The sequence below is a fragment of the Musca autumnalis genome, unplaced genomic scaffold (genome assembly GCF_047663935.1).
Source record: "Musca autumnalis isolate F117 unplaced genomic scaffold, ASM4766393v1 scaffold_4, whole genome shotgun sequence".
Classification (NCBI taxonomy): Eukaryota; Metazoa; Arthropoda; class Insecta; order Diptera; family Muscidae; genus Musca; species Musca autumnalis.
The window spans coordinates 231,532,968-231,542,925 of NW_027411977.1; the positions used below are offsets into that span (position 1 = coordinate 231,532,968).

The 9,958-nt window shown below is 30.0% G+C and overlaps 1 long non-coding RNA gene across 1 annotated transcript in view; it reads right to left on the reverse strand.

Moving 5' to 3' along the window:
• LOC141401284 (uncharacterized) overlaps positions 1–9,702 on the reverse strand; it is a 19,652-nt gene extending 9,950 nt beyond the window's left edge. Inside the window, exon 1 of the long non-coding RNA XR_012412307.1 lies at positions 58–9,702. This is a non-coding gene — a long non-coding RNA (uncharacterized lncRNA). The remainder of the gene's footprint in view (positions 1–57) is intronic.
• Between the last annotated feature and the right edge of the window lie 256 nt (positions 9,703–9,958).

Consider the following 9,958-nt stretch of genomic DNA (forward strand, 5'->3'; position numbering starts at 1 on the left):
AAGTTTTGTATTTTAATACCAATTGATGGATGTAGTATTGATATATATTATAGCTACCGATTTCGATTGCTCCTCTGGGACCTGTAGTTAAATTTATTGTAGAATAATTTCTCCACTGACATCACAATTATGGGACATTTTGGCACAAAATTATTAAAGGCCAAATATAACCTTAAAAAATAGACTTCTTTTTGTAGATTGTACACGTGTGTCCGAGACCCAGGTCAAAGGATTAAAACATCCCCATTTCCTTAATTTATAAAATTTTAATGTTTTTTCTTGTTTCAGCCTTTATTATCCACATAACCTCACTTTGTATATTCTAATTTCCTTCTTAACCGTCAATTCCTTTAGTTGGCTGTATTGTTAAATTGAAAATTATAAATATTTCTTGACATTGAACATTTTTACTTGCTTTGCATCAGGTGCAGTGTTGCCGAATTTGACGATTTTTAGGTCCAAAATCGAAAAATGACGATTTGACGATTTTGTGATCTAAAATGACGATTTTTCACGTAAACCAAAATTGCATGAAATAACACATGATAACTATATTTTGACCAAAATTTCACCAAAGTCTTTATGGAAAACAATTTTCCAAACTCGATTTTATGAGCATTTTTAATGTTCTAAGCAATTTCCAACGAAAGTGGCTATGTTAAGGTACATTCTGGTATACAGGTATTTTGATGGTTTTTGTCTCACCTTCTAATTATATCAGATAAAAATGTTCGTTTAGGATTGTTACCCACTGATTACACATGCAAGTAACTTGCAGGCAGTTGTGTATACATATTATAGTCGAAACTTCAATTTTTTCGAACTGACACTTGCATGTGTAAACGTTCGGAAAAATTTTGAAGTTACTTTCAAAGCACTTACATTGATTACTGACAAGGAAATTTTGTCGGCAGTGAGGTTATTAGTTGGTGTGGCAGTGAATATGTGTGAGTGGATTGGTATTTTTCGAACTGTCACTTGCATGTGTAAACGGGGGGTTAATGGATGAAAACCTCCCATGACAAGTTTTCGAGATAAAATGGGAAGTATATCCATCGCGTTGTGAGCATTATTAACACCCAGCATTATTAACGGCGTACAGAAATAAGGCCCCATAAAATAACACCTCAAACGGAACTACTTTTGAAAAAATCGCGCGATTTTTTTACGAAAATATTTTCACAGTCTTACTTAATACAATTTTTTCTAAAAAATTGCAAATAATTTTATATAACCGAAAAACGCCGCAGGCGAAAATATATTTGAAAAACTCGCGGGATATTTTACAAAAATATTTTTTGCTTTTTTTTTAAAAAATACAGACTTTTGTAAAAAATGCAAACACATAAAAATTTCCCGATTTAATTTTTTTTTCAATTTAAATAATTAATATACTCTGTATACGAAATATCTTCATCGAATACCTTAGTCTGGTAAAATTTCTCCGAACTGCTACTGACAAATTCAAATATAATTTCATTTTTATTTACTTTCATGAAATCTGGAAGATTTTGTGGATACTTCGGTATTGTTTGGCAATTCCTTTAATATTCTAATTTCTTCTCTAAAATTTACAACAGTTCTTTCATCAACAGAAAATAATTTCGAAAAGCAAAAAAGTAACTTTGACATTAAGAAAAAATCGTTGGGAGTTATGTCCGCGTTTTTTTTAGTTTTTTTTTTCGATTTGCTTCACGGACATAACTCCCAACGAATTTTGGAAGTTATGTCCGTGCACCGTTTTGTTTTTTTTTTTTTTGTTTTTTGTTTAAACCATTTATGAAATTACACCCTAATTTTTCTTCGCTTTCTTCATAATAACTTTCGAAAATTTACCCCAATTTATTTTTTCTCTTAAACACTGGATTGGAAAAAGGTCCCAAAAAGACGAAAATAGGTCCCAAAAGTTTTGTTGTTGTTTTCCATATATCTGTTTGGGGCCTATTTCCACTTTCAATTTGGGGTGTTATTTCATGCGGCCTTATTTCTGTACGCCTTATTAACATACTACTTATGCCCAGCATTGTTAACATCCTACTTATGCCCCCTTTTAGCGGTCAGTCAGTTATTCAAAATGTAAAATGTATGTGGATGATCGACAACACGAACGGTCACATTGTCGAGCAAACGATATTTGAGCAAAACTTTATTCAAAACTGGCAATTGGAACCCATCTTGTGATAGCTGCTGTTTATATCGGTATTTAAGTGAGATTGGGTTAAATTTATTGCTCTGGGTTGTATATCTTATGTTGTTAGTCTCATAGCCATTACTATCAGCGAAAAATCGCACTAAACGGTAATCAAATGTAGTTTTGGAACATGTTGACGATTTTTGACGATTTTCCAAATTTTATTGACGATTTTTTTGACGATTTCCGATCAAAAACTGTCGGCAACACTGATCAGGTGTCGGTCTTTCATAAATTCCATTTAAATTCCACACCTTCACCAAAAAAGAACTGTTTCAAGGTTTTATGTTGTGATATTTATTAAATAACAATTTGAAAATATTTTTAAAATAAATAACCCAATATAACACATAAAACCTCTACCATATTCTGCCAGCATATTCTCACAGATCTTAAATACAAAAATAATAACAAGAAGGAAGCAATGATGCTATTATTTTGTTCTTTTTTTTTCTTCTTCAAAACTATACAACATCAACAATAACACTTAACACCTTAGCAACAATGGTAATAAACAAAAGCAACAACAACAACTACTGTCATAAATAGTTAAGTTTATTTAAAAAATGATACAAAAATACTATGTTTTCTTTGGGTTAATAACAACAAAAACAAAGCATTTCATTTAGAAAACCCACAAATTAACAGCAACAACAACATTAACAAGCAATAGCATTTTAATATTTGTTTTAACAATTTGAAAATAATGAGAAGTGTTTTTTTTGTTACGAAAATTTAAAAAAGATTGAGACAAGAAATTATTTAACCAAGCTTTAAACAACAATGTGGATCTTCTTATTCTGTTATTTTTAAAGAAAAAAACATTTGTATATTTTTATTGTCTCTCAAAACACTTAGAGAACTATTTTGAACTTAATTTGTAGAATAATGATCCGTTTGTGAAGTGACAACTAAAAGAACTTGAATTTGCTAGGCCTAAATTATGGCAAGAGAACTAAATTTGGATACATTTTTAAAGAAAGTGTCCCTACAGGGATTAGTTATAACTCATTAACTATTATTAACAATTCTTAGTTATCAAAATGTCAGCTATCAGTGATAATACAATACAAGGTCGGTCAGAAAAGTACCATATTTAGCCACCCAAAAAATATTGCATTTTTTATAACAAAATTGTAACCGATATTTTATTGGTATATGTAATAGCTACAGATTTTTGTTGTTCGGGGACTAATGTTGAAATTTAATGTAGACTATTTCGTCCTTTGCCAAGAACCCTCTACAATAATGTGAAATGGGAAATATTTGCACAATTTGGGAAATTACCCAATTTAACCTCAATTTGTTTTATGCCAAAATTGTAACTGATTTTTAATCGCCTTATATCATAGCTACTGATCTCAGTTGTTAGGGAACTTATAATGAAATTTGATGTAGAATATTTCGTGCATTGACAGCATACTTCTAAAATACGTTGAATTGGGAGAATTTGATAAAATTTGGAAAAGGCCTCAATTTAACCTCTAAAAATGAAGGATTTTTTATATCAAAATTGTAGCTGATATTTTGTTGTTGTAAATGATAGCTACAGATTTGAATTCTTCGGAGACTAGTGATGAAATTTGATGTAGAATATGTTGTACATTGAAATCAAACAAGTACAATAAGGTAAAGTGGGAGATGTTGGGCCAAAATTGAAAAAACGCCCATTTTAACCTCAAAAAATTATGACAAAATTGTAACCGATATTTTACCGCTTCGCATCTTAGGTACAGATTTCACTTGTTCGGTGACTTATAATGAAATTTGATTTAGAATATTTCGTTCATTGACATCAACTCTCCACAATAAGGTGAAGTGAGAGATTTCAGGCCAATTTAAAAAAATACACAATTTAACATCAAAAAATAATGCCAAAATTGTAACCGATATTTTATCGTTTCACATCTTAGGTACAGATTTCACTTGTTCGGCGACTTATAATGAAATTTCATGTAGAATATTTTGTCCGTTGACATCAACTCTCCACAATAAGGTGAAGTGAGATATTTTAGCCCAATTTAAAAAATACCCACTTTAACCTCAAAAAATGATGCGAAAATTGTAACCGATATTTTATGGCTTCACACCTTAAGTACAGATTTCACTTGTTCAGTGACTTATAATGAAATTTCATGTAGAATATTTTGTCCGTTGACATCAACTCTCCACAATAAGGTGAAGTGAGATATTTTAGCCCAATTTAAAAAATACCCACTTTAACCTCAAAAGATGATGCGAAAATTGTAACCGATATTTTATCACTTCACATCATAGGTACTGATTTCACTTGTTCGGTGACTTATAATGGAATTTGATTTAGAATATTTCGTTCATTGACATCAACTCTCCACAATAAGGTGAAGTGAGAGATTTCAGGCCAATTTAAAAAAATACACAATTTAACATCAAAAAATAATGCCAAAATTGTAACCGATATTTTATCGTTTCACATCTTAGGTACAGATTTCACTTGTTCGGCGACTTATAGTGAAATTTGATTTAGAATATTTCGTTCATTGACATCAACCCTCTGAAAAAAGGTGAAGTGGGAGAATTTGGCCCAATAAAAAAATAACCAATTTAAACACGAAAAATATTGTAATTTTTGCAATCGTTATTTCATAGCTTTATATCATAGGTACAGATTTCAGTTGTTCGGGGACTTATAGTGAAATTTGATGTAGAATATTTTGTCCTTTGCCACTAACCCTCTAAAATGGGGCTTAGGCGGAAATTTTGTACATTTAGGAAAAAAACACCGAAATCGACCAAAAAATATGTGTATTTTATACCAATTTTGAAATGGATGTATAATCGGTAAAAAATGTGTATCTAAAGATTTATTTTCTTCAGAGACTCATAGTGAAATTTAATTTAGAATATTTTTTTCTTCAACGTCAACCATCTAAAGTATCGCTTAAAGGTAGATATTGGTCTAATTTGGAAAATGGCCCATGTTACACTATTGCAAAATGTTTCTAACCGATATTTTATTGTTCTAAATGATAGCTACAGATTTTATTTGTTCTGTGACTTATAGTGAAATTTGATGTAGAATATTTCATCCATTTACATCAACAACCTACAACAAGGCGAAGTGGGAGATTTTGGCCCAATATGAAAAATAACCAATTTAACCTCAAAAATTGATGGCAAAATTGAAACCGATATTTTATCACTTCACATCATAGGTACTGATTTCACTTGTTCGGTGACTTACAATGAAATTTGATTTAGAATATTTCGCTCATTGACATCAACGCTCTGCAATAAGGTGAAGTGAGAGATTTTAGCCCAATTTAAAAAATACCCAATTTAACCTCAAAAAAATGATTCGAAAATTGTAACCGATATTTTATCGCTTCACATCTTAGGTACAGATTTCCCTTGTTCGGTGACTTATAATAAAATTTGATGCAGAATATTTCGTTCATTGACATCAACGCTCTGAAAAAAAGTGAAGTGGGAGATTTTGGCCCAATAAGAAAAATAACCAATTTAAACACGAAAAATATTGTAATTTTTGCAATCGTTATTTCATAGCTTTATATCATAGGTACAGATTTCAGTTGTTTCGGGACTTATAGTGAAACTTGATGTAGAAGATTTTGTCCATTGCCACCAACCCTCTAAAATTGGGTTTAGTTGGAAATTTTGGCACATTTAGGAATAGAACACCAAAAATCGGCCACAAAATATGTGTATTTTATACCAATTTTGAAATGTATGTATAACCGCTATAAATTTTGTACCTAACGATATCTTTTATTCGGAGACTCATAGTGAAATTTGATGTAGGATAATTTGTTCTTCAACGTCAACCATCTAAACTATCGCTTAATGGTAGATATTGGTCTAATTTGAAAAATTGGCCAAGTTACACTATTGTAAAATGTTTCTAACCGATATTTTATTGTTCTAAATTATAGCTACAGATTTCATTTGTTCTGTGACTCATAGTGAAATTCGATGTAGAATATTTGGTTCATTAACATCAATGCTCTGCAATAAGGTGAAGTGAGAGATTTTAGCCCAATTTAAAATAATACCCAATTTAACCTCAAAAAATTATACCAAAATTGTAAACGATATTTTATCGCTTCACACCTTAGGTACAGATTTCACTTCTTCGGTGACTTATAATGAAATTTGATGTAGAATATTTTGTCCGTTGTCATAAACTCTCCGCAATAAGGTGAAGTGAGAGATTTCAGGCCAATTTAAAAAATACCCAATTTAACCTCAAAAAATTATGCCAAAATTGTAACCGATATTTTGTCGCTTCACATCATAGGTACAGATTTCACTTGTTCGGTGACTTATGATGAAAGTTGATGTAGAATATTTTGTCCGTTGACATCAACTCTCCACAATAAGACGAAGTGGGAGATTTTGGCCCAATATTGAAAAATACCAATTCAAACCCGAAAAAATGTTGTAATTTTTGCAATCGTTATTTCATAGTTTTATATCATAGGTACAGTTTTCTGTTGTTCGTTGACTTATGATGAAATTTGATGTAGAATATTTTGTGCTTTGCCACCAACCCTCTGAAATGGGGTTTAGTTGGAAATTGTGGCACATTTAGAAATAAAACACCAAAATCGACCACAAAATATATGTATTTTATACCAATTTTGAAATGGATGTATAATCGGTAAAAATATTGTACCTAACGATATCTATTGTTCGGAGACTCATAGTGAAATTTGATGTAGAATAATTTTTTTCAACGTCAACCATCTAAAGTATCGCTTAATGGTAGATAGTGGTCGAATTTGAACAATTTTGCCAAGTTATACTATTGTAATATGTTTGTAATCGATATTTTATTGTTCTAAATGATAGCTACCGATTTCATTTGTTCTGTGACTTATAGTGAAATTCGATGTAGTTCATTGGCATCAAACCTTTAGAATAAGGTGAAGCGGGCGATTTTGGGGAGAATTTGGAAAAATAACCAATTTAATTTCAAAAAATGATGCGAAAATTGTAACCGATATTTTATCGCTTCACATCTTAGATACAGATTTCACTTGTTCGGTGACTTATGATGAAATTTGATGTAGAATATTATGTCCCTTGACATGATGCTTATAAAACAAGTTGAAGTGGGAGAATTTTGGTCGATTTGGTTAAAAAATTATGGATTTTTTTAAAGCGATGTTTTATTGTTGTATATCATAGCGACAGGTTTTAGTTATTCAGTGACATATAGTGAAATTTAATGTACAATATTTCGTTCATTGACATCAACCCTCTAAAATAGGGCACGGCGGGAGATTTTGGCCAACTAAAGAAAAATACCCAATTTAACGTCTAAAATTATTGTAATTTTGTAACTACTATTTCATTGCTTTATATCTTAGTTACAGATTTCACTTGTTTAGTGACTTGTGATGAAATTTGATGTAGAATATTTCTTCCACTCACATCTACCCTCTATTTAGCCAAAATTTGGGTAATTTTGCTAAACTTTGGAAAAATATTAAATTCGACCAGAAAATAAGTATGCATTTTTATACCAATTTTGAAATGGATGTATTATTGCTAACTATTATATCTATCGGATTCTTTTGTTCAGTGACTCATAGTAAAATTTGATATAGTATAATTTTTCCTTTCATACCAAACCTCTAAAGTAGGGCGAAGTGGGAGATTTTGGCCCAATTTGTAAAATTGCCAATTTAACACCCTAAAATTACGTATTTTTGTAGACAACATTTAATGGCTTTATATTATAGTTACAGATTTCACTTCTTCGATAACTTATAGTGAAATGTAATGAAGAATATTTCAATCAATGACGCCATTCCCCTAAATTCAATTGTAAAGGAAGGTTTGGCACAATTCCGAAAAAAATCCAATTCCTCTAAAAAATAATAAGTGCCAAATAAGGGAGTCAGTTTTTTTTAATATATATTACTGCTACCGGTTTTATTTGTTCAGAGACTTACTGTCAAATTTGATGTAGAATAATTTGTCCTTTACTATCAACCCTTTAAAATAAAGCGTAGTGGGAGTTTTGGCACGATTTCGAAAAAATGTGCAATTTCATTCAAATATGATAAATGTCCAACTTATACCCATTTTTTTATTGATATACATATATCACATACCGATTTCCTTTGTTCTAGAACTTACTGTGAAATTTGTAGGAAAAAAATTTTCCCTTTGACATCTGCCCTCCAAAATAATGTGTTGTGGGACTTTTGGTACAGTTCCGAAAAGGTCCAAAAGTCTTATTTTACTAAAAAATGATATAGGGCCAACTTATAACCCATTTTATATTCACATATATCACATGTAACGAGTTCGTTTGTTCTAGAACTTGCTGTGAAATTTGTTGTAGAATAATTATCCCTTTGATAGCAAGCTTCCAAAATAATGTGTGGCGGAATTTTGGTATAATTCCCAAAAAGACCAAAAGTCTTATTTCACTAAAAAATAATATACGGCCAACTTTTAACCCATTTTCTATTGACATATATTACAGCTACAGATTTCTTTTGTTCTGGGGTTTATAGTGAAATTTGATGTAGAGTAATTTTCTCTTTGACATCAATCGTCTAATATGTGGTGTAGTGGTCGTTGTGGCACGATTCCAAAAAAGACCAAAAGTCAAATTTCACCGAAAAAACAATACGTATAGTATAAATGCCCAATTTCTAACCGATTTTCTATTGATATATGTTACAGCTAGCGATTTCTTTTGTTCTAGGACTTACAGTGAAATTTGATGGAGAATATTTTTTCCTTTGACACCAACCCTCTAAAAGAAGGCGCTGTTGGAAATTTTGGCATCAAGCGGAAAAAGACCAAATTTAACTAAAACAAGTTAGAACAGTAGATTGTAGATTCTTGACATTCTCCATCTCACAAACTGATCATTAACAGCAAATTTATTATCAAATCTATCAAATATGTTTATTCTCTCTTATATTTTGTTATCTTTCCTCTCTAATATATATTTTTTTATATTTTTTTTATTTTCTAATTAATTATTTATTTTTCTACAAAGAAAAACAAACTACAAATTTATTACAAAGAAAACAAAAAAGAAAAATAAAAACAAAAAGAAAAAAACTGAAAATAATTGATATTATCGCATAAGTGATTGCATACAATTAAAATGGTTAATTAATATTATTATTATTAAATAATTTTATTTGTATTAATTAACTATTATTATTATTATTATAATTATTATACAAAGCAAAAACAACTATTAAAAATACTATGATGATCTTAAACAAAGAAAAAAACAAAATGGAAACGATAATCTCAAGAATCATAAACAAAAACAAGTAAAAAAGCAACTATGTATAAAGTAATAACTGTTTATTAACAAGAAATAAGAAAAGAAAATTTTGAAATGTGTATTTGAAAAAAATGAAAAAAAAAACAAACGAGGAAACGAAAAGACAATTAAAAAAAATAAATGAAAAAAAAAAAACTAAAATAAAAAGAAGATGAAAAGAGAGTTCCAAATAAAAGGACTCCAAAGAACAACAAAGAATATGTTTTTTTCTTTACATGAGCAAATTTAAAGAATTGTTTTTATTTGTAAGTATTATAGTTAGAGATTTATTTTGTTCGGGGACACAGGGTGAAATTTGATGAAGAATATTTTTGCCTTTGACATCAATCCTCTAAAGAAAGCTAAAATGGGAGATTTTGGTCCAATTTGCAGCGATAACAAATTTAACCTCAAAAATGATGCAAAAATTGTCACTGATATTTTATTGCTTTATATCACAGCTA